Below are 21,764 nucleotides of genomic sequence, written 5' to 3' on the forward strand. Positions count from 1 at the left end.
CATCACGGGGGAGGTTAGAGGTGTCGTCAAGTCCCTGTCTTCTGTTCAACCTCTTGCTGCATCTCACAGTAAGCTGCTCAGTTGCTTTTACCACAGACAAAAACAGCAGTGAAGTCCACACTAACTTCTCACTGCAAAGCTTCTGTGAGATGGTGACCGTATAGAAACAGAAATGATGGGCTTTAGTAGAAGAATCCATGGTCACAGGAGAAAGTTACACAAACGATTTCATGAAATTCTCAGTAAATAAACACAACAGCAGTGAAATGGTAGGAGGATCAGCAAAGAACAGCGATCTAGAGAAGCTGTGCCTCCCCTGATATGTTACCCTGTCACTCAGTGAAACTCAGAGCAACTACACAGTGACAGCTCTGTCAGAGAAAGGGGCAAAGAGTGCTCAACAAGGGAGCACACCCATCTTCTCCCACCGCCTCCCCAGGAAATGAAATCCCCTCAGTCAGCTGTGGGTGTGAGGGGAACTATTAGTGGAATCCACCTCCAAGAAAAGTGTATTAAACACACCCATCAGCATTTAACTTCCTCAACTGTTTCCCACTCAATAATTTCTCTGTACATTTTATTCAGAAGCTTTTCTTGGAAACAAGTTTCTTCATCTCGCAGAATATCTTGGCTTAACCCTTGCTTTCAAGAAGGTCAGCTGCAATATTCAAAGTGCTCTGAGTGAAATGCTTTGTGCCAAAGATAGCAGCATGATGCATTATGGTTACAAAGGCCATGCTCAGTGTGAAGTACTTATTAGTTGGGATCTATAGGCAACCTGTCAGTAGAGTGCAAGCCACTCAAAATAGCAGAAGGCATATGCTGAAGTGTAAAAGGATATGGTTCACTGTTGAATTTAAATTTCAAATTTCTCATCAACAGGTTGTCATTTAACTTTAAACACTGATTTTGGCTAAGCAGCACAACAGTGACAGCTTAAAATTTTCCTGTTTCATGTCAGGAAACCAGAGAAACTTGATTGAAAATCAAGAGTGTCACAGATTTATGTCATGAAACACCACATTTGGATTCCTGCTTTGTCAGGCTAAGTAGAGGGTAAAACCCCCCTCAAACTGATGCTGGATAAATACTCCAGACAGATGGTCCAGAAAGTCCTGCGCAGACACCCAGTATTCCCTAGCTCAATAGATGCAAAGGAAGTGAACAGAGATGACTCATGGGTTTCCAAGAGCCAGGAAACCCCACAGTAATGTAAATCAAGAAGAGAGGCTACTGAGCTAGCTAGTACTGCACCTCCGGGGTAAATGAACCTGTGGGCTCCTGACCAGCTTCTAGGCTTGAGCAGCTGCTGACACAGAACTAAGAGTAGCAGGAAGAACAGAAAAAACATCTAGGGAAGTTCAGAGTGCCACCCCCACAATTCGCCAACCAAGGTAATTTGCACAGGACATCAAGTGAAAAGAACCTGTCCTGTGATGCAACAAGGGAGGAAGAGAATCCTCCTTCCCTCCTCCTCCACTGAAAAGGACTGCATCAGGGATTTGTAACCTCACATTGCTGAGCGGTGGGAAAGGGCACGGAAGGGATTTCTCACAGTTGAGATTCTGCTCCACAAGTATTAAAAAAAACTACCAACTCTCCTATTCCAAGTTTCACTAAGAAATCTCTAAAGGAGTGGGAAAAGATATTCTGACATCCACATTCCACCCAGACATCTCCACATGGAATTATTCAGTGCAGAAGTGCTGCTTGAAGCCATAGAAAACAAAAACACACTGCAATTTGACTGTTTTCCCATGCTAAGAATGAAGGATGCCCTTATCTGTTTTAAGGGCTTCAGTCCCCAGGGGTATCAAGATCTCTTCAAGATTATCAGGAATTTAACTGTGCATCAAGATGAAAACAGGCTCTGAAATTTAGACCAAATTACTCCCAAATGTGACAGAACTAATTATTCTACCAAACCAGCCTTACTGACATCTAGGCATGGTTTAAAAAGTTTTATTTTTGCCTTTATTATTTAAAAGCACAAACTTCTCCATAGGAAGAATGGATAAAAAGTATTTTGCTGTACAGTATTTCATGTTGAACTGCTTTTTTACAGTGCAATTGCTCACCATTTTTAACGATAATGTGCTAACAACCTTCTGCTGCACTGGTAGAAGGAGAGGGAAGAAAGAAGGGTGGGCATAAAAAGTACATTAAAATAGTTTGATAGGAGATCATAAGCATTAAGTAACCCGAGTTCAAACTTCAATAGCCAGAGGGTGTTAAATCAACAGCTTAGGATACTTGAGTATTCTGACTCTGCATTTAAAAATAATATGCATGGATCTTTTGAATTTAGCGATTGAAAATCCTGCAGGATAACAAGAAGTTTGAGAATAAGTGCATTATATATCTGTAACAGGGTGCTGTAATTGAAGTTTTTAGTTTGTGATGACCAAAAGTGTCCTTGCTGAGCACCCCATCATTCTGCAGCAGGACAAAAACTGTACCTGTAGTATCACTCTGCAGCCTGTCTCGCATTTCTTATGGAGGCAGAACACAGATCTGTAGTCAGTGAAGAGTACTTAGGAGTCTGTGGTTCACAGCCTGGTCTCCAACATGATTCAGGTCAGTTAATCATGCTGTACCCACCAGCTTAACATCAGCCTCACGGAAAAACAAACACAACAGCCTTCTTCAGGTAAGTCTTTAGGTAGAGAGCACACGTGAAAAACAATACTTTGATCACAGGAATATAATCGGCCAGTAGAGTTGGTTATCATAAATATCATGTACAAGCATATAATATATATTATAACCTCATGTTTTGCAAGGCATTTTTTCACTGAAAACTGCATTAGTCAGTTATGTGTGGGACACCCACAATTAAGATGACTTTCAATATCCCACAGTTTTTATTAGCTCTGACTTTTGAAAGACTAACAGCATTGCAAGAACTACACCTGCTCTGAAACAGCCCTATGTCTGCAGGGCAGCACCATCCATACCTGCAGTAGGTGGAACTTGGGTTGGGTGAAAACCCACACCAATTCTTTTGTGAAATATGCACATACATTACTACCTGTCTGAGCACTATTAATGCCTCTTCCAGGTGTCCCTCAAGGGTCTGTGATGGGACCGGTGCTCTTTAACATCTTTATTAATGACATCGATGAGGGAATGGAGTGCACCCTCAGCAAGTTTGCTGACGACACCAAGCTGAGTGGTGCAGTTGATACGGTGGAGGGAACGGATGCCATTCAGAGGGACCTTGACAGGCTGGAAAGCTGGGCTCGGGTGAACCTAATGAGGTTCAACACGGCAAAGTGCAAGGTTTTGCACTTGGGCCAGAAGAACCCCAGGCACCTGTACAGGCTGGGAGGAGTGGTCCTTGAGAGCAGCTCGGCAGAGAAAGACCTGGGGGTCCTGATGGACGAGAGACTCAACATGAGCCAGCAGTGCGCTCTGGCAGCCCGGAAAGCAAATGGGATCCTGGGCTCCATCAGGAAGAGGGGTGGTCAGCAGGGATAGGGAGGTGATTGTCCCTCTCTACTCGGCTCTTGTGAGGCCCATCTGTTGTACTGTGTCCAGGTGTGGAGCCCTCAGTACAAAAAAGACATGGAGATTTTGGAAAGGGTCCAGAGGAGGGCCACGAAGATGATCAGGGGGCTGGAGCACCTCCCCTATGAGGACAGGCTGAGGGAGTTGGGTTTGTTCAGCCTGGAGAAGAGAAGGTTGCGGGGTGACCTCATTGCAGCCTTTCAATACCTGAAGGGAACTTACTCCCAGGAGGGGAGTAAACTCTTGGAAAGGGCTGATAATAGCAGGACGAGGGGAAATGGTTTTAAGTTAAAAGAGGGAAGATTTAGGTTGGATGTTAGGGGGAAGTTCTTCACTAGGAGAGTGGTGAGACCCTGGAACAGGCTGCCCAGTGAGGTTGTGGATGCCCCGTCCTCAAAGGTGTTCAAGACCAGGTTGGATGGGGCCCTGGGCAACCTGATCTAGTAAAGGCATATGTTTGGTGTCCCTGCTAGGCAGGGGGGTTGGAACTAATGATCCTTGAGGTCCCTTCCAACCCGGGCCATTCTGTGATACTTAGATCCCTAACCAGAGGCCTAGCTACAGCACCATACAGCAATAGAGATTGTAAACAGCTGCCAAGAAAAAAACAATGAAAAATCCACCTGAAAAATCAAAGGGTAGCAAGCCCAAACACTATTGCACTTTATCTCTTTTCCCTGTGGATTCCCAAGAGGAAGTTACACACCACCCTGCCTTCAAAAGTAATTGATGCAACCTGAAGTTTTCTGCTCCCAGCTGTCCTTTCCAATAGCAAGCTGCAGGAGGGCACAGTACTGCTGTTCATCAAGATTGAAATCCGTGCATCCAAGTTATGGTAGTTTTATCCTGACTGACAGAAGAATGTAAATCCAGATCCCAGGAATGACAGAAATGGACTGATGCCAGGGCACAGCTCCTCATCATTTCTAAATCCTAACTAATGAATAAGTAATACAACACGAATCATGCTGTGGTATCTTGCAATGCATTGTTTGTGTTGTCTGAAATACACCAAATAGGATTACCTGGCTCTTGCTTTCCTCAGTCTCTCACAAAAATTACATTTCTAGAGGGGGTCCTTCAAATGGTCACATTTCCAATAACGCACTCAGGAGCTCTCCAGAACAAAAGCAGATGAAGCCACAAAGCTTTCCCACAAATGGCCATCAACATATCCCTGCTATTCCATCAGCTATCAATACAAAGGATTTATGAACAAATTCTGTTTGAACAGATGCCCCTCCTTGCCTTGATTCAATGAGGTAGAAGCAAAGAGGCAGTTACATTTGCTCACTGTTGCAAAGCTTGCATATTTCTCTTTAGAAATCAGACCTCAAACGTTAGAGATTGTCAGTTAGCTACTGAAAAACACCACTCTGACCTATGCCTACCAGCAGCTGATGTCTCTTGCAGACACTAATAATTAGCATGAACATAGATGAAAACACTTAACAAGGTGAAAAATACTGTTTTGAGATCCCAGCACAAGGTTCATTACCTTATAACCACTACAGCTACTGAGACTTTCAGATCCTTATGCAACTGTGCAGCTGGTGCAGAACGCCTAGCAGTGTCATGCCCAGCTGATTCCTGGTGATTAATCCCTTGCAGTGGTCCTGTTGCTTCCTTAGCAGCAGCCTGTTCCCTCCACCTGCCCTGCCACAACATTCTAGAAGACATTCCCACTTACAAAGTAAGGAAGGAATGAGCTTTTCAGGAAATCAAAGGAATATCTGGCATTGTCCTGATTCAGAAGGTGGGAAGGAAATTTATCATTAGGATGGCAATCAAACAACTCCAAACTATCAGTTAAAACTGAGGAAAAATAAAGTTCCAAGTGAAAGCATCCATTGTCAATATGCACTTCCCCACCTAGTTCTTTCTGAGTAGTTTATCTTAGTACCATAGCATGACAGTTTCCTTTCTCACCACTGACTCAGAGAGGGGCTTTGGCACAGCTCTTGTGGAGCAAGGACCCCGCGGGTGCCCTGGAAAGCATTTTCTTCCTTTATTGATCCTATGGTGCATCACAAGTTGCTCTTTCATACTGAGATGAGTAGTATTGCATAGTGTGGTGGGCTGAGCGGCAGCCCTGCCTTAAGTCCTTGCAAAAAGGAAGAAACTAATCTAGTTTCCAACCCTGAGGAGGCAGATCACAGTAACATGTGAGACAAGGGAACTCGGACCCTTGTCTGTGCTTGGAGCAGAAGGAATTGTCTACGTCTTTCTCTCAATGTGCCCCTATATACCAGATACAAGGTTCTGGAGCTGGAAAAAGGAGAGGGTGTGGGTAACCTAAGACCCAGGAAGAACAACCACATTAAGTTGACTCACTCAACCACCTGATTTAGACCCAGTGCCTTTCAGTACTTAAATAGAGCTTATAAATAGGAGAGGGACTCACTTTCTACACAGCTGACAAGGGGAAATGGCTTTAAACTCAAGGAGGACAGATTTAGGTTAGATATTAGAAGAAAATTCTTGACTCAGAAAGTAAGGAGTCAACAGCACAGGTTGGCCAGGAAAGCTGTAGATGCACCATTCCTAAAGGTGTTCAGGACCAGGTGAAAAAGAAGGTGTGAGGGTATCTATTAGTGCTAATGAATTATGAGGAGATCCCTTCCAACCCAAGCTATTCTATGATCCTATCAATCTATGAATAGCTCCCTGCAGATTACACTGATCGCTGAAATTAGTAACAAGCCTCTATTGCTAAATTTAGGAGCAGAGACTCTTATTACTGTAACGTACTTTGTCAATAACCCTGAGAAGGGATGCATTTTTAGCTGTGCATTTCAGGTAATTCTTGACTTAAAACAAAACTGTCTAACATGCACACTAACACTTAATCAATGGACAATATGTGTGACACGATAGCGTCCTGCATTTGAAGTTTACAGGAAAATTCATTTTGACTTTGATAAAAAGTGCAAAAGGGAATTGAAGAAGATCTGCTGCATATGAACATATATTTTTCTGTTACTAGTGCTTAAAGATGAAGACTGTGGTAAACACACAAAGCCTAATGTGCAAAGAATCTGGTGCCCACCTTCAACACAGGCAGGGCTTACACCTCTGAAGAGACACTTTCCCAATGATCCTGTCTCCTGTCTAGGGGTAATAGAAATCCTCCAAGCAAAAGAAAATATACATTTGTTACCTTGAAAACAGACTTAATACTGTAAACAGGAAATGGACATCATCACCACTGCTTCAACACATCCTTGACCTCATTAAGATTGCAGCTTCTTGTCTGAGAACCAGCCTACTCAAGATGAGGGACCTGCCTGGTATGTGTTGGCATTTAGAAGAGAGCAGCAGAGCCACAGGATCTCTCTTGAGCCCTTCGCTAGGCTACCCCTACCCAAACATCAGAGTTTCTGTCTCCCTCAAGGCCTCTTCTGTCACAGGTATCCTGACTCCACCTACATTTGCTATCCTGAATTGAATTAATTCACTCAGTCCTTCTTGGTGACATCAGCAATTTGGTATCCATCACTTTTAACTTCCTGGTTCTCTTCAGGATGGATACAGCGTGCTGTCAGCCTTAGGTATGTAGTGTTCAGGGTATTCAAGTGATTTGGAAAAATAAGTGGATAATGGTAAAGCTTTAAAGCTATCTGGAATATTCAAGATAAAGGCCGAATGTTGCAAAAGGACCTTCCAAGGCTGAAGAAAAATAAGAAAAAAACCCCAGAAACTAAATTACATATAAGGAAATGTGTAGTCATATGCATGGCAAAAAACCAATCTTAACTTTATGCACATGATCAAGGACCTGTATCACATCAGCTCTTAGAACCATTAAGTAATAAGATTAAATTAGCAAAGGAGAACTTAAAGCTAAACAAAGCTTCCACACTTCCTCTCCCTGCTGTCAAATAAGGAATTCCCTTCTGCAGGACAGTGCAGATACCACAAAGCTTTTAGGAAGTCATAACTAACATATAAACAAAAAAACCCTGACATGAAGTGGATTATAAAACACAGAAACACCACTTTCAGTCCCAGGAATAAACCACCAGGTGAGGCACACGTTGGCCCAACCTCTTACAACTGCTCATATCTTTTCCCTCAGTAATCCTTCTAAACAAACCCAATACTCCTCCTCACTCTTCCTCCCTGTACTTCTTCCCTACTGCATTTCCCAGTTAAAGCCATACTGGAACATGTAAACAGGAATTACTTACAAACCCTAACCAATACAAAACATTAACTGCGGGAGGTTCTTCTGCAGCCCCTCTCTGCATTTCATATGAGGGTTTGAAAAGTGTCTGTAAAGCCACCTTTCCAATTTTGCTTACATACACACAGAATGTACAGCAATCTTTCATTTTCATTTCTCAATTATCTATTTTCTGCAGCCTGTAAATGACTACATTAAGACACATTCAGCCAAGAACATCTAGCTAATGCATGGATTCAAGTTGTAAAATTGGCACTGCTGTAAACGTTATTTCACAAGTACTGTTCAGCCAGCAGAGCCATACAAAAAGAGCAGGCTTACCCTTTTCTTGATGATGCAGAAATAATTTAAAGAAAATAATTTGAACACTTAAAAATAAGTGTTATTTTTCAAAAGATAACCCTGAGATAGCAAAAGGCAAGTTCTTAAAGGGGTTTGTAGAGATTTAGCTGTGCATTTCCTGCTGTTATTAGCACAAATCACATGGTTGAATCTCTGCATAATGCTTTGAAATTACAGCTGTTAATGTGCTCCTACAGAAGAGATGTGATGATGGAAGGGGATCTCATAGCCAGCTGTCACATCTCTGAGAGACCAGGGGAATTGTTTCATGATCAGGCTCCATCCTGAGCCACAAAAACAGGTAGGAAATTCTCACTCTTATCTGAGCAGATCTAGAAAGATTTTTGAGGTCAATTATTTAGTTTTACCTTTAATAGCCAAATCAGAGCTACAGTTCCTAAGAAGATCCACATCAGACTAATGAAACTGTGTTGATTAGGGGTAAAGAATGGCCTTTATATTCCAGCATCAGTGAGGGGTCTCTGAAGAAGCAATCTCTTCTCTTAGGAGTATACATCTCTAACTCACCATTACACCCTGCACAAGGATCACCCCAAGGCCTCATGATTTCAATCAATAGGAGCTACTCTGCCGCACTGCAGCCCCTTTTAGCAGAACAGTGATGAATAGCAGATCTGAAATCACCTGTAGTTAGCCCTGTCTCTTTCGTGAGGAAATGCACAAGAAACTGTTAAAACATTGTGTGCAGACAGCAAAAACAAAATATTTCGGCAAGCAACCCTTGAATTTCCATTGTGTCTGAAGCAGGAATAGCCTGTGATACAAATAAGACAAGCCTACCATGCTCCGAGTGCTCTGGCATGTTAAAACACAGTAATCCCTTCCAGTGCATAATAACTGAGAATGAGCTTCAGACAGCCACAGCAATTGATAGATTAGGGATGCCCATTCTCCTACACTCAGCTTTCAAGAGGAAGAAATACCATAAAATACCTTTGAAACCACTGAAAATATGTTTAATGGGATAACTTAAATTATTGTACAGTTATTTTAGGGAATGCCATTGGAAATTCAAACCAAATAGAAATAAACATAGCAAGTTAAGCTATGTTTCCTGCTGAAAACCTGGGGCAGAAATACAAATCATGCAGCAAATGTAAGAAGAGATGCTCAGGGTCCAACTACAGACTTATCTAACCTTGTATTTTAATTTCAGGGTTAATTACAAATTTTTACTTACTCTTTCCTTAAGTAGAGCTATAGAATGTTTATTTGCCTGATGCACAGTCCTGTTGGAAGGATTTCTAGAAGCTGAATCTGGACCCTCAGGCTTCTTGTTACTGACAGAAACTCTCCCCCTGAACCTGTCAGTTTGTTTTCTAAATCCATTTCCAGCCTCCACAATAGCCTCTGGCAACATTCTGCAATTATAATTATGAGATGTGTGAAAAAATCACCTCTTTCTTGTTTGTTTCAAGCATGTTCATATTGCTGTGTCAGTGACATGTTCCCGTCTCCATATTGTAGGAAGTGGCAGATCACCTCCCCACTCACATCCACAGCAGTGGTGACATTGCACATCTCTGCCCTAACTTCATCCCCACACTTCTTCAGCTGCCTTGCTCTATATAGCCTCTACTGCAACATCCTGTGTTCCAATGTTTCCAATGAGGTCTTTGTAATACTCTGAGCTCTCACTCCCCTGTACCCTTTTCTCTCTTCACAATTCATGTTATTAATGAACCAAGCATTGCATTTCCTTCATTTGAGCATAAAACTCAGCTTCCCAGTCCCAGTATCAAACCACTCCTAAAAGCTGAGAGAAGACATTTTACCCCCAGAGTCTGACCCACAGAGCAGCTCTGAAAAGCTTTGTGGGCACAGATTCATTCTAGAAAGGAGAACTGATGAAATCTGTTCCTTGACTTTCCTGAAAGAGATAAGGGGAGCTTCCTGAGGGGTCATTCCACCCTGCTACAGAATGGTGTGACTCCAGAGGAGCTGTACTTCAATCATACAGGTTACCATCAGTGCTCAGAGTTCCTTACACTTATAAGAATATCCAAGGAAGGTAAGGGTTTTTTTTATTTTTTATTTTTTCCCAGCAATTCTCTAATTACTGTTTTACCCTTGAGTAAAGAGGCTGGTAACCTCAGGAGGCAACACTGCAATCGAACTCATAAAAAGTTTGGCTGTATTTGTTTTGTCAAATTAGACAGTGCTTGTTAGACAAGATTTGATACAAGGATTGGAGACAAGCTTGTTCTAAGCAAACAGGTGAACATTAACTCACCTAAAGACAGTAAGCAACCAGTCGGCTGGCAGGCAGTGAGAACAGTCAAGCTGCTGATCTCCAAAAACTGAAGCAGAACTTTCTTTTATTTAAATGACTGTGCCCTTGGAAACCCTGGAACTCAGCAGCAGAAAGGTCTCTTGAAGCATCATTTAGAACAGGATCATGACTTGCTTACCACCTAGGAACAGGAAGAAACCTAACATTAAGAAACAATGCTTCTAACGTGTGGTAAATATAAAATATTAAGAATCATTGCTCTGTGATCAAGTCATGCAAGAAATGTTCCTATTATTTGCAAAGCACCAGTATATCTCTTACTGTGCCACTGATACTGACAGGTCATGCAAAAATATGGACATATAAAGTATAGTACTTAACACATTAGTAGTCAATTACACACATTGTAGCAAACACATTAGTAGCAAACTGGTGTCTTAATAGAAATGCAAAACCTTAAAAATGATCGTTCACATTTAATGGTAGATTTTTCTTTAACATCATAAGTCACTGATAAGATAGAATGGAAAAAGCAAAATGCAACATTTCACTTGGCATCTCAGCTCAGCCACAGTTCCTCCACTGATTGAAACAGAAGGCTGTCATAGCCAGCTAGAATGTTATGGAAAATTGACCCATCATTATTTCTTCAAGAGAAGGAGCTTCAAAGAAAATAACCAAAGGCATCGCATTCAAGTGCAGTAACTGTCATTGCTCTCCCCACAAAAAGCACTCAAACAAATAGCAAGACTGGCTGCACTAAGTTTCAGATGCATACATAATAAGAACGTAGAAGATGGATGCTGTTTACATAAGTATAGTAAAGAATTCATCAATGCAAATTGTATGTAGATCATTTAACTAATACAGTCAAACTTTAATATTTACCAGTGCAAATAGCTCCATCACAGCCAGGTGGGTCTGCGGGGCAGCTGCTTCATGGATAAAATACTTGCAGTTTATGAGTCCTTCTCAGTTTAGTCTATAAATTCATACAGGGTGAATATGGCAAGTTCTCGTGGTTACTTTAATCTGCATGTGCAAGGTTTCTCCTTAAATCTGATGTATTCATGGGCATAAGTAGACAAGCTGAACTAGTCTAACAGAAGCTGGAGGAGAATCATACCTACCTTGTAGCGTATACCTACAAGCTTTGTGTTTTTAAGTACAAATGAAGTTCATTCACACATTCATTTAGGCTTTGCACTGCCAAGGGGGACACATATAATGTTTCCTTCAGTTTCTATGTACATGTGTAAACACAAAAATGTGTGGCACAACATGTGCCCATCTTAGAGCTGACACTGAAGCCACTCTTACCACACACAGTTTAGAAAGACAACTTAAAAAGCATCCTGATCCCTAGATGGTGCTATTTACTGCAGTAATCACAGCATATTGCCAGCACTGCCAGCATGTCAGGCACAAAGAGTACTTCTTTGTTCAAAATTATATAATGAATACAGATAGAAATAACATTTTTCAGTTTATTTATATTTGCCACATGGCTTGAACTTGAGGCCCATCTCATTTGCTGCCTGTAAGAGGAGCAATACTCTTTGGTATTGCAGTTGTGCAAATGAAACCACTGGCATGACATCTGAAGTGGCTTCTATCCTGGCAGCTCGATTTTGCTTGCATCTCACCCATAAGGCTTAGGTCAACATTGCTGTTAGAGAGGCCAGGGAAACAGCACTGATGCAAGATGCACTGGAACTGTCTTGCTATCTGTTTTCCTCAAAGGCTACGTATGAGTGATTCTGGACAACCCATGAACTCTCCCAGGGCAGGACATAAAATGCACCAGGGCTGGAAGGAGTTCTTCATTGAGTTTGAAAAGAATTCTGTGGGGGACCAGCTAGGTTCTGCTCTTTCTCCTTAAGACGTAAATGTGCTCATCACTTGCTACACCAAGAGAAAAACAGCCTTTTTCACTTCCGCAGATCCTGCAGTGAATAAATAGAACAGTGTAAATAAATGATTAAACATATACTGTGCTTTTTTCTGAGTCTCTGCCTTTATAAAATGGGATCTATATCTGCCTAATTGCTTAACCACTGGGGTTCCTATAAATGCAGCATTTGCGCATCTCCCAAACATCGGTGCTTCTCTGGAACTACCTGTTTTAGTTTCTTTTGCTTTTTTTTTCCTCATGGCTTCAGAAGGTGATTAGATTGACAGCACAGACTAGTAACTGTCTTACTACAGACAGATGCACTGCACATATCTTTTCCAATACACTTCACATCAGATGCTCCAGGCATGAATTTCTTAAATAGAAAAAGGCAACTGTGATGATCTGTCGACAAAATTTCAGGTAATGTTGTGATAAACAACTGCCCACTGGAGACTGACTGCCAAGCTGGCAATCTTAATTTTAAAACTAACCATACATAAATCCTTTAAGCCACTGGACTATATAAAGAGGTTTCACAGATCTCTGTTCTGGCCTTTTCTCAGACATGCAATTTGTCTTTGCACATTGGCATTTCCTAAGAATCCAGCCTGACATTTTGAAAACCTCCTGAAGGTTTCTGGCTGGAGATGAGAACCCCCACATTCTGTAAGCACGTTTGAAAACTTCAGGTTAAGTTTTAAACTTGTCACGATGTATAAAACTCCCAATGAGAGCCATTTACAATGTTCTGAAGGAAAAGATGTCAGTGCTAAGCCCATGAGGATGCCAAAGGACTGAATTTGAGGAGGGAGAATACTGTATTAGAAGGCAGAAGCAAGGATGATCTTTGCAGGGAAGAAAGAGGGAGTCCTTCATGGGGATTATACAGGTTTGCTCCAGAGAAAAACTCAGGAGTCAAAGATGATCGTCCACTCATTGCCTCCTGGGTTGTGTGGTGTGTTTGGGAGAAGGGATGGACCGGGGCTAACAAAAGCTTTGTTACCTGGTTGGCACATCACAAGCCTCACTGATCAAAGAAATCCCCAAAAGGGATCAGATAATTTAACTTTCAGGAGGAAATTAAACAGCACGCCTCTGACCCAATGATTAACCCCCAACAAATTTCAATTTCCTGACACAGAGAGTCAGGGCACAAGGCCTCCTCGAAGGAAAAGGCACCAGAGTTTTAGTAGGGCTGAACGTTTTGACTCTCAGCTTCACTCTTAACGATGGTGGAGCTTTTCTGGCTCTGTGCATAGAAACAAGCTCTGCTCCCACTTCCCCAGACAGTCAGCAAGCACCTCACACTGAAAGATTCTCCCTCTCAATGGTCCAAGTCATGGAAAAATATGATCACGGAGTAAGAGCTCACCACTGGAAGCCTTTGGCAACTGTTGTCCCAGAGCAAGTCACAGGCTGGAGCCATTCTCACCTGGATACACACAAACAAACCACAGCAACTCTAAGTCCTCTGAGAAGTCAGGAACAACACAACAACACTTGCATACTGAGCAGACTTATTAAATATTGTGATACTAATTAACACTCAACAGTAAGAAAGCATTTAAACATAACCAGGTCACTAAGAAGCCCAAATTTTAAATAGAACACTGTATCAGATGGCCTTCTTGCAAGTTACATTGGCAAAGAAGCTGAAAATACAAGAGAGCTATTCCTGATGAAAAGAAGTAAATGATACTTTTCAGTTTGATCCTTTAGGAGCTATTTCAGATGCTGTTCTCCACGTCTGCGGGTGAAATCCTGGACTTTAAAGAAATGCTATGATTATTCATTGCTAAATGACAATGGAATTCCTCCGTGCAATTAGCACATTACATGCATCCACATTAATAGAAGCTAATGTCATTAAGGCTGTTATTGTAATGAATGACAAATACAGAACGTGGGTCCAGAGATCATTTTGCTAAATCAGAAGTATCAGACCTCAGGAACTTGCAGAGAACAGGGTCATTAAAATGTAAATAGTTTCTTTGAAATTTAAATCACCATTTTCAAAAACAGATGTTCTCCTTGATCTCCCTGCATAGACTTCCAAAAACTGTACTTGTGACTGCAAACTGAAACTCAACTCCACTCCCTTTAAATGAACAGTCTCATTAGAATACATCGTTCCATTTCATCATCTTGCAAATGGCAATATCAGAGTTGGTCACTTTTGATGAGGCAGCTTAAAACTGAATTATAAGAAGTTAGATTTGAATGCATGCCTGCTCCTCTGGACCAGGCTGAACCCACATGCTGAGATAGCTGAAGCTGCTCTAGAAAACCAAGCAGAATGTCACACATACCTGAGAGCAGAACATATCCCTTTGAAGCCAATAGAGTTGAAAGCTGCACAATGCTGACATTATTCTTCATTTCTTCAGCTAGATACTAGATGTCAAGAAGAAAATTTCCTATTGCCAGAAGAGAGAGTAGGTTCAAGTTAAGGTTACTGTGGTTAGAAAGAAGTCCTAGCAGCAAAAATTGCATCACATATGACTGGGACACATGTAACACAGCTCAGCTGGACAAGCAGGTGTACTCAAGCTTAAGAGGTTACAAGATGGGAACATGGCTCACAATGTTCTCTCCATACAAACAGTTGATGCTCAAAATCCTATTCAAGGGGCTTTAATTTTATGAGGTGCCTGCAGACCTGCTAAAATGTGGCACACAGATTCTGAAGGTCACACCGAGACATGACTATGGTTTCCCATTACTTTTAGCTAATTCTGCATGCTGTTTAGTATGATCTGTTCAGCTATAGTCTTCTTTCAAGTTTTCCTTCCATTAAGTGCTGCCTTTCCTCAGACATCACTAATTACAATGTTCTGAGGCACTCCATCAGGAGTGACTGCTCTGCTTTGCTTCCCAATGGAGCTCCCGGTGACCTCTGGTGCGATCAACATTCCTGCTCCTTGCAGCACAGACACTTCTGTCCTACACATCATGTTTGCTTTACAGGAGAAAGGTCTGACATGGGTCCACAAACACCACGTTCTTGTGCCCTAAAAATAACTTGGACCCCAGTCTCCATGGTAACAGATACCACCAGTAAGCCCTAGCAAGTCTTGGTTATTTTTACTGACAAGATGAAGAGGAAAACCATACGGCTTTTATGAAATCTCTCATTACTGCCAGTCTTACAGCTCCTTTAATCCTCAGTTAATGGTATGCAGTAAAGGGTGTTTAAATACCACGATCCTTCCTGTGCTTTCATATTATAATGCTGGAAATGCAAAGAACAATTCCCTTATATGCTTCTTGCCATTAAAAATTGAGGCATGCATCTGACTTGACTCTGCATACAGGCTCACTCTACAATGCAGCACAGAAGTCTCTAACTTGTTGTACCCGAGACCAGCTTGCTGTTCAAGGTGTAATGCCTCATGAAGGTCACTGGGTATAATACACACTAAGGCCATGCCCCCAGAAAACTCCCTTCAGATAGTTTTTTTCCTGCTGGTGACCCCCCAAGGCTGAATCTCTCTGACCCAAGCTTGTCATTTCCTTAGCTCTGAGTGCCTGTCAGCAAAGCTCTGTGATTTCAGAGGCGAAGCAATGCCTTGACTGTCTCCTAATAAATGCAGGAGGCTCAGTGCCTCCCCAGTGAAACCCAGCCCTTCCTCAACAATTGGCCAGCAGCACATCTCACAGGACAGACCCTATGCCAGCACAATAAAGGTGAAGAGCTTCCACCCATTCACACCATGAAGTCTTGCTCAATGCAATTTGGATATGCTGGAACCAGTGTATACTGGGTACAGCTCACTGCTTGATACTGCAGTGTTTCCATTCTGCTGTTTATAGCACACTCCTCTCACACAGCAGTACAAATGGCATCTGCTACTCAGCTACATGTTGCCCAGGCAGTATCCCTGCAACGTCAGTCTCCTTTGGAGACATCTCCCCCAGAATGGCCTATGGTAACATGGCCGAGGGCAGAAGGCATGGGATGAATCCAGCCATACAACATCTGCCCTTAGAAAGATATATAACAATCCAAACACTGAGGAACCATTAATTCCTAATTTTAGATCTCCAGCTCAAGTTTAATAAAGGATCTCAGGCTATGCTACATAATTTATATGGCATACATGGGCCCCTGCAGAAAGTTCTCCTCAGCTTTAAAGGTACAGCAACGAATCCTGAGGAAATAGTCACTGACAACAACTATCTGGGGCCTCTCTGGACTTCCTGAACAACTGAAAATCCAAATATCTTTGAAGAGTTGTTAAAGAAGGAAAACTAAAAGGGGGAAAAAGAAAACTGAAAATTGCCTTTTTTCCCCCTTTTTAATAAAAAAACCCATGACTTACTTGTGCATGAGAAAAACAGCGAAACAAAACAACTCACAAACAACATAGAATGACTTACAAGATTTTATCAGCCCCTCTTCTGTTTTGTGTTTATTGAGGCTATAAATTCCAAAGAGTAAATACTTATTTTTGCCTTTCCCAACATCATATCAGCTCCCAACAACTAAATATGGCAGAATCTCTCTTCTTCAGCCTGTCTTGGACTAAATAAAAGCAGCAGAAGAAATAGACTTTATGCTCCCATCTTGAAAAAAATACAGTCCTTAGGACCACTTGCTTGACATCTTTTTTGTACATAATGCTCCTCATTTTTATGGCTGTAGAATTCCAGCTTCAAAACAACATAAAACAACCCAAAAACCAAAAGCCCACAGAAAGTATTGACTGTTTTGCTTCCATGTCAACAAGTAGGCTCTAGTGTTTACTTTCTTCTGAAAAAAGCTTGACACTCAGCCACCAAGCATATAGCAAGGCAGATACATTGATCAATGCCTTCCAGACTGGCAGCCATGGGAGGAACTGAGATACTGTAAATGCTGTTTGAATACTTACTTACTAAAATAAACTTTCTGTGGTAAATTGAAATGCTTGGGTGAGGACTGTCACATTTGCCGTAAGTCCATTTCCACGACAAGCAATGCTAGTCTTTCTGATTTGAATTCAGTTAATGATAGCCCATGTGGCTTTTAATCTAAGTGCCTCATTTATCATTTCTATGTTATCTAGAGGTGCAGTCAAAAGCAAGAGAAGAGATGCCACTAAAGCAGATGTGTTATATATTGTCCTTTTAATATATGCTCAGCTTATTAACTTTGATTGGCGTCCTGGTGTGGGTCAGATTGAAAGAGATTAATAGTGTCACCCTTTTCCTAATGTGTGCCAGACCCCTCATTCACTTTATGCTATTTTGTAGAAAATAAAGAATTATTCCTTGGCATGTTTTATTGTTTTTCTTTTATTGAAATTCCTTGTTTTGCTATGTTTTCTGATCAAGAGCATAGCGGGATCTCTCAAGGTCTGGCACAGTTAAGTGGAGAGTATCCATCCTACTGCAGGGACAGCAAGAAGGAATGGGTATTTATTACATGCATGTTTAACAGATAGTTTTAGTGGGACTTTCCAGAAGAATCTTGAGAGAAACTGCAAGAAGACATCAGCTTGGTTACCTAAATTAACTACACTAACCTGCTTGTAAAGGTCTGATGACTTCTGAGCCTGGAACACCTTCCTTGTTGATATTTAAACCATTTGGATCAACACTTCTGCCATCTTTTGACAACACTATCCAAACTAGGGGCAACTTTCAGCTTATTTATTCACAACATCAGTGACCCCTGTTTCTTAAAAGCCAAGAGATGAAGGTGATTGCACCTAAGAGCAAACACAGACTCCTGAATACTTGGTTTATACCCAGTCATAGAGGCAGTCATGTCTCAGTGTTACATTCTAGGCACTCCAGTTTTAAACATGCAAAGATTTTTATTACACAGTTAAGAACAACAGATGCAGTCTTAAACTTGACAGGTATATATTCAGGCAAATACAAAGAAAGGGCAAAAAGGAGAGACAGATATTCAGCAGGGAAGGTTGGATGTTCATTGTAAAATAAAGGGTGACACGAGCCTCCCAGGTTTCTTAAGCTGAAAGCACACACAAGATGTACTCTTTGCCACCTGCTCATATCTAGACACAAAAATGAGGGCAGGAGTCAGTACACCTTGACGGCACCATCTTGCAGTGCCTCAAAGGAGTAGGCTGTTCTTAGACTTCCCTCTGACAGTAATTGTCATGCCAGAGACTGACTTTATAATTATCTTATGCTCTTTTCTTCCCCTCCTCCCCTAACTGCACACAAAAAACTGGCTGTTGATTAGAACTTTATTCAAGCATCCCTTGGTATCCAACTCATCCAAAGCATGAGGAGGTAATTTCATTTTCATTCTTCCAATCTCACAAGCTACCCTCGTGGGGACAGTAGGAAAGGAAATTGACTGTGGCTCTCGGCTGTTTTCCTTTTTTACTTAGCGACAAAATAAACAAATAAATAAGAGAGGAAATACAAACAATTGCTGCCTTGCCCCAGCCTGATTCTCATTTTCTTATGCTTTCTTATGCTTTCTTTGGACCCAGAAGACCACTCTTCCACTGGGTTAAAAGTCCAGTCTTTCCTGCTGAATGTGCCCTTTGTTATGCAGAAGTACCAGCAAACCCCAGCTAGTCACTAAAACACCACATGCTTTACCAAGAGTTGGGTGGAGAGGTCATAAACCCTTGTTTTAATGAAGAGAAAGTAGCTCCTTTGGTGGGAGGATGGAGGAAATACCAACAAAGTCAAACCACATAAAATACTGCTTCAAACTCTATCAGCAGTCAGAGGATCTGACTGACCCAGATTGACCCAGAAAACACCCGAGATATCTCAATTCACTAAATAACTGGAAGTAATGGTGAAAGAGCAGTGAGGACACAAAACTTCTACCTTCATATATATTTGACTGTACAAGAAGAACATTTTACCTGTGGAACTTTTGCAGTGAATCCATTCCATGTGGACGTACAAAACAGAATTTGCTTTAATGACAATGGAATCAGAAAGATGTTTGCTAGGAAAGAAAGGTCTGTGAGCTGTGTAAGTCTTTCCCCTTATGCTCTTGAATCCTGTGGGCTGAGCCTAAACTGGTATAGCCACGTCCTATGCTTGAAATTCTTTTTTTCAGTTCTTTTCAAAAGATGGAAAGATGTTTGCTTCAAATGGCAGAGTGAAGCCTCTAAACTGAAAGCTGTATGGTAGGGAAGATCACAGTCCTCTCACTGAAACACCATTCTTAAGATGTGCAAAAACTCTGTTGGGAAGCATATATAAGGTCACTGCTTGATCAATGCAAATTGTGGGGCTTTTTTTCCTTTAAAATTGCTGCAATAACTTCAGAACAGCGAATTATTGTTTGCGATGACAAAAACTGAACTGTGTTTCAGTGCCTTCTGGGTCTCAAGTACTAACTGACAAGACCATGCAAGTAAACATTAATCAGCAAAAAGCAACTGCTGCTGAAGTAGACTTGAAGTGCTCTTGACTTAAGATGTAAATAGCATCTGAGGTGACAGATCCGATCTATACTGATAATTAGAATTGTGCGTGTTTATAGAAGAGTCAGAGACAACTTCATGACACCACTGGCTTAATAAGGGATTTAATATTTGTTTCAAGTTTTGGAAAGCAAATAAGAACTTCAAAAAACACACAAAGACTAAGTATCAAGAGAGAAAACAAACTGAGGCCTTCCAAAAGCACCTTTGGGATCTGCAGTCTAACCTAACTTAATTGAATTTGGATTTTTAAGCCAGACCTGCAACTCTTAGAAAGCTGTCCAACACCAATGTGTTTGGTTCACTCTACCACAAGATTTGTCCATCTGTTCTACAAAACAAACCAACTACCAACTCTTTAATGGACACAGGAATCAACTAACCAGCATGAAAACAGAACTCCCACATGTCTTTATGCTATGTAACAGAGGGTATTTCCTGATATAAGTCATTGACAGTAGTCTCAGTTTGATGGTATAAGAAACTGCCTTCTCCCTTTCAGGAGAATGAACGTGAGCAAAGACTTCTGAGAAAGAAAAAAAATCAGTAGCAATTAACCTAAAAAATGTCAGTTCAAAAAGGCCAGCTTAAACATGCTATTATGGGGAAATTAATTTCCTGAAATTTATAGCCTCTTGTAAAACCTGTAGATGCACATCATGGCTTAGATTAACTTTATCTTAAAGTGATATTGCGCAGAATGAAGGAGCTGTAGTTCCTTTAATATCTTTTGGGCTTGGTGCTTAGCGTTAACCAGGTTTTATGGACAGAAAGAATAGCCAACTAATTTAATCTCTAGTCACTCACCTCATCGTTGGTGACCGCTTAATATGAAGTGAATTAATAACATTATTAAAAACTTCAAATGACAAAGAAGTGGAACCACATGTGTTTTAATTTCCCCTTCTAGCTGCAAATTACGGCTGCTACCCAATGGCTGGCTCTCCCTCAGCTGACATTTTCTATTATCCATACATGCTCCCTCCAAAACACATACTGCCTTAATTTACACTTAGAGCTCTGTTAAACCCCACGAGGTTTGATGTTGCTTGCAAGGTCCTAACCAACCAACGACTCAGCCCCTCCTCTGCCGTGACTGCTGTTTCAAAACCATGTATATTGAGACATCTATTTTCAAACATGCATTTCTGACAAATTCATTTTGATTTTTTTCTCACTGGACCTCATTCTTTTTGCAACCCCGATGTACTCATCAGGAACTAGATGCAAACCTCAGACAGTGAATACTCCTCACACCTTAATGGCATAACTGAGAATACAGAGACTTGGTAGATTTTTTGGAGCATATATCATTTCCAAGTACCTCTTCTTGGCACTTATTCTGTAAATGCACAACATGCCATGAAAGCAGCTAAGCTCTGAAGCGTTTGCAATGACAGTTTGAACCTCGTTCCCTGGCCATGCCACTACTTTCACTGCTGATTTCAACAAGATGAAGATTTCATACAATACCTTGTTGGTTAACATGATATAAAATGTGAACAGAATTATGAAATGATGAGCTATTATATCACTTAGCAAGTTACCCTGCAATAACGTCACCCCACAATCTTAACCTATCTCTGGTTGTGAATATTCCATCTCATCCCAGGGCAACTGCTCATAGTGACTTCATGCCTTTGGTAAAGAGGACACCTGGAAGAAACAATTACCCTGTAATTTAACAGAAGTCCCCTGGAATACATATCTTAATTCCCACAACAGAATGTCTGCTGTGCTTGGCACTTTACGTGAATGGATGATTCAAGCCTCTGGAAGTTGGCAGGCCAGAGAGATGGACAGTGGGCAAGCAGGGAAAGCCACAGAGCAGTGAAAGTCACACAACACCTTGGTGCAGATGTGCAAAGAAAACAAGTGGAGTCAGCTCCACAGATGAATTTGTTAGGCTAGGTGACAGACGTTCAACAGTCCTTCAAAGGCTCACAGCCAGGGGAGGCCTCTCCTTTCATTTCCTTACTACAAGGACTTAAGCAATACTAGCCTTTATATACAAATGCTACTAAGAGCCTGAGAACACAAAGCACAGCGAGGCAATTCTTGAAGGTTTTATGAATCCTTTAAGAGCAGATCACAAAGATCTACCAGAGAAGGCACTTTGCCAGGTTAATAAGAAACCTGCGTCTGTAGTTCAGAAAGGCATTTCAG

The 21,764-nt window shown here is 41.4% G+C and overlaps 1 long non-coding RNA gene across 1 annotated transcript in view; it reads right to left on the reverse strand.

Annotated features, from left to right (window-relative positions):
* The window catches only part of LOC107317841 (uncharacterized), a 47,320-nt gene that overhangs the window by 10,710 nt on the left and 14,846 nt on the right, over positions 1 to 21,764 (reverse strand). Inside the window, exons 3-6 of the long non-coding RNA XR_014933506.1 lie at positions 14,499 to 14,606; positions 13,562 to 13,621; positions 11,181 to 12,238; positions 10,293 to 10,473 (exon numbers count right to left, since the gene is read on the reverse strand). This is a non-coding gene — a long non-coding RNA (uncharacterized LOC107317841). The remainder of the gene's footprint in view (positions 1 to 10,292; positions 10,474 to 11,180; positions 12,239 to 13,561; positions 13,622 to 14,498; positions 14,607 to 21,764) is intronic.

The sequence above is a fragment of the Coturnix japonica genome, chromosome 12 (assembly GCF_054131305.1).
Source record: "Coturnix japonica strain WE chromosome 12, WE-NBRP24, whole genome shotgun sequence".
Classification (NCBI taxonomy): domain Eukaryota; kingdom Metazoa; phylum Chordata; class Aves; order Galliformes; family Phasianidae; genus Coturnix; species Coturnix japonica.